This window comes from Sceloporus occidentalis, unplaced genomic scaffold (assembly GCF_023333645.1).
Source record: "Sceloporus occidentalis isolate IW3139 unplaced genomic scaffold, rSceOcc1.0.p SCAF_79, whole genome shotgun sequence".
Taxonomy (NCBI): Eukaryota; Metazoa; Chordata; class Lepidosauria; order Squamata; family Phrynosomatidae; genus Sceloporus; species Sceloporus occidentalis.
In genome coordinates this window covers 3,920,326-3,924,276 of record NW_028317059.1, presented here as the reverse complement: position 1 = coordinate 3,924,276, position 3,951 = coordinate 3,920,326, and the positions used below count along the sequence as shown (strand labels likewise).

The 3,951-nt window shown below is 37.8% G+C and overlaps 2 pseudogenes; both read left to right on the top strand.

Annotated features, from left to right (window-relative positions):
• The first annotated feature begins 383 nt into the window (after positions 1–383).
• Positions 384–1,169, top strand: LOC149285464 (spindlin-1 pseudogene; annotated as a pseudogene).
• A 1,491-nt stretch (positions 1,170–2,660) lies between these two features.
• Positions 2,661–3,446, top strand: LOC149285463 (spindlin-1 pseudogene; annotated as a pseudogene).
• The last annotated feature ends 505 nt before the right edge of the window (positions 3,447–3,951 follow it).

The following is a 3,951-nucleotide window of genomic DNA, read 5'->3' as shown; positions in this document are numbered from 1 at the left end:
CTAAAAGGTTATTAAGAAGTATCTCTTTCAAAGAAAGCGGTGGTTACATGTTACATTTATAATCAGCTACAATGTAGGCAGGTTACTATTTGAAAAAAAAACTGCCTTCTTTCACTGTGAAAACTGCTGTGCTTTCAAACTCATAGCATGAACTCATAACAGCACCCCTTTATTTCTCAACAATGCCAAGATTCCAAGAGCAGGTGGAAATGTCATTTGAAGGCAGTCTGCCGTTTACTGGTGTAGCAAACACTACCTTTGACAGTTGGTGGACAAACTTTGATTCATTTCTTTGCATAGACTGGATATACAACAGTATCATTTGAGAGAATAGAATTCTCACCCTAGTCTGGCAGCTTTGCTGCCCATAAACACAAAGATCAATGAAGACACGAGGTGGCAAGACCAGAGCTCATCCATCCAGATCTGGAGCAGGACCTGCAGGTGTTTCAGCAAATAAGATGAAGAAAAAGGCCTCCCATAAAAACCATCTGAGCAACGTGGGACCAAGTAAACCTGTTCCACAGCCTCAAACAAATATTGTTGGCCATACAATACAACATGGATGGAAAGAAGACAGCGGGCTGATAACTCAGTGCAAGGGAACTGTTCTGGATCAAGTGTTGGTGTGCCCCTCACTATATCTTATAAAATATGATGGCTCTGATAACATCTATGGAGTAGAACTATATAAAGATGAAAGAGTGTTAGATCTCAAAGTGCTTCCAGAGAGAGTTGCCCCTACCCAAATCAGCAATGACATCTTGGCAGATTCCATGGTTGGTAAAGCAGTGGGACATGTGTTTGAAACAGAAGATGGCTCCAAGTATGAGCGTCTAGGAATCGTTTTGGCACGAGCTCCCGTTATGAATTCATGCTTTTTCATATCCTATGAAAATTACCCTTTCTTATACATGTACCAACTTGGAGACGACTACCAGCAGGGAGGTCTCCGCATTATACCAGACTGCCCTGCGGCTGATTGTGAGCTTGGAGAAGTTGTGGAAAGCCTAGTAGGAACTCAACTGGATTTTTTTGGAGAAGATGGCTCGAAAAAGATTGGCATGGTAATTCAACAAGTGGAAGCCAAGCCCTCTGTTTGTTTCATAAAATTTGATGGTGATCTTCAAATTTACGTCTATAATCTGCTGAAGACAAAGACATCCTAGATATGGCTGATTGGGGTGACAGCAAGCAATGGAGAAGCTTTTAAAGACCAGCTTTGTATATTTGAAAACCGTTGATTAAAAATTCAAATTACTTTACAGAGTATCTGTCACTTTCTTTATTCCTTCAGTTTAGAGCCCACTCAGGGTGTTGGGAGTGCAGAGGGTTTGTTAATAATAAGTTAATTCTGGTTTTGTCAGACTCTTTGAATGTATGGACTGTAAGAAGCAATGTAATAATAATAATAATAATAATAAGTAAGTGGCTATAGAGGGAGAGAGTCATTAAAATTAGTTGGTTCCAAGCACACCAATACATCTTTTATGGGGTTTACACCAAATAAATAACATCTCTTTATGCATTTCTGTTTCCGATCTAATGAAAAATGTAACCAATCATTTGTTTGCTTTGACTGTCAATTCAAAGCATTCATGGATAAAATATATATATATATTATATTATTCCATATTTTCCCTGATGCAAAATGTTTATTTCAATATTTTAAATTCCACCAGATCCCTTCTATTTGAAGGGATAGTGCCATATGATAAAATATATAAAATATATAAAGGGCAGCGGGTGAGATTGACAGATACACCGGTGGGAGTTATAGCTATTGAGCGCCTTCATAAGAAAGAGGAAGGCAAAATGAAAAAGGAATCCCTTTGTAAGAGGACATGGTTCTTCTGACCAAATGTCTGTAAACAGCCTAGTATGTTTTTCTATTCTTTTTTTAAATTTTCTTTTATAAAATTGTGTTGCCATTTCTTGAATTATATGTATATGAGAATGAACAGTATTTGATAAGGATGTCCACCTACTTTTTACAGTTGATCTACAATCTTTTACCTATGGGCATTATGTTTTCAGATGAGTGGCACATTTGGAGTAAAGGGCAGCGGGTGGGATTGACAGATACACAGGTGGGATTTATATTATTCCACATTTTATTACATTCTGTTTACCTGTTGCAAAATGTTTATTTCAATATTTCTATTTGAAGGGATAGTGCCATATGTCCAGTGTGTACTTTTTTCTGCAGGCACTTTATTTAGATGCACTATTTTCTTTAATATGACATCTCCATCTCTATGTTTAGTCCTGATAGAACTAAAAGGTTATTAAGAAGTATCTCTTTCAAAGGAAGCGGTGGTTACATGTTACATTTATAATCAGCTACAATGTAGGCAGGTTACTATTTGAAAAAAAAACTGCCTTCTTTCACTGTGAAAACTGCTGTGCTTTCAAACTCATAGCATGAACTCATAACAGCACCCCTTTATTTCTCAACAATGCCAAGATTCCAAGAGCAGGTGGAAATGTCATTTGAAGGCAGTCTGCTGTTTACTGGTGTAGCAAACACTACCTTTGACAGTTGGTGGACAAACTTTGATTCATTTCTTTGCATAGACTGGATATACAACAGTATCATTTGAGAGAATAGAATTCTCACCCTAGTCTGGCAGCTTTGCTGCCCATAAACACAAAGATCAATGAAGACACGAGGTGGCAAGACCAGAGCTCATCCATCCAGATCTGGAGCAGGACCTGCAGGTGTTTCAGCAAATAAGATGAAGAAAAAGGCCTCCCATAAAAACCATCTGAGCAACGTGGGACCAAGTAAACCTGTTCCACAGCCTCAAACAAATATTGTTGGCCATACAATACAACATGGATGGAAAGAAGACAGCGGGCTGATAACTCAGTGCAAGGGAACTGTTCTGGATCAAGTGTTGGTGTGCCCCTCACTATATCTTATAAAATATGATGGCTCTGATAACATCTATGGAGTAGAACTATATAAAGATGAAAGAGTGTTAGATCTCAAAGTGCTTCCAGAGAGAGTTGCCCCTACCCAAATCAGCAATGACATCTTGGCAGATTCCATGGTTGGTAAAGCAGTGGGACATGTGTTTGAAACAGAAGATGGCTCCAAGTATGAGCGTCTAGGAATCGTTTTGGCACGAGCTCCCGTTATGAATTCATGCTTTTTCATATCCTATGAAAATTACCCTTTCTTATACATGTACCAGCTTGGAGACGACTACCAGCAGGGAGGTCTCCGCATTATACCAGACTGCCCTGCGGCTGATTGTGAGCTTGGAGAAGTTGTGGAAAGCCTAGTAGGAACTCAACTGGATTTTTTTGGAGAAGATGGCTCGAAAAAGATTGGCATGGTAATTCAACAAGTGGAAGCCAAGCCCTCTGTTTGTTTCATAAAATTTGATGGTGATCTTCAAATTTACGTCTATAATCTGCTGAAGACAAAGACATCCTAGATATGGCTGATTGGGGTGACAGCAAGCAATGGAGAAGCTTTTAAAGACCAGCTTTGTATATTTGAAAACCGTTGATTAAAAATTCAAATTACTTTACAGAGTATCTGTCACTTTCTTTATTCCTTCAGTTTAGAGCCCACTCAGGGTGTTGGGAGTGCAGAGGGTTTGTTAATAATAAGTTAATTCTGGTTTTGTCAGACTCTTTGAATGTATGGACTGTAAGAAGCAATGTAATAATAATAATAATAATAATAAGTAAGTGGCTATAGAGGGAGAGAGTCATTAAAATTAGTTGGTTCCAAGCACACCAATACATCTTTTATGGGGTTTACACCAAATAAATAACATCTCTTTATGCATTTCTGTTTCCGATCTAATGAAAAATGTAACCAATCATTTGTTTGCTTTGACTGTCAATTCAAAGCATTCATGGATAAAATATATATATATATTATATTATTCCATATTTTCCCTGATGCAAAATGTTTATTTCAATATTTTAAAT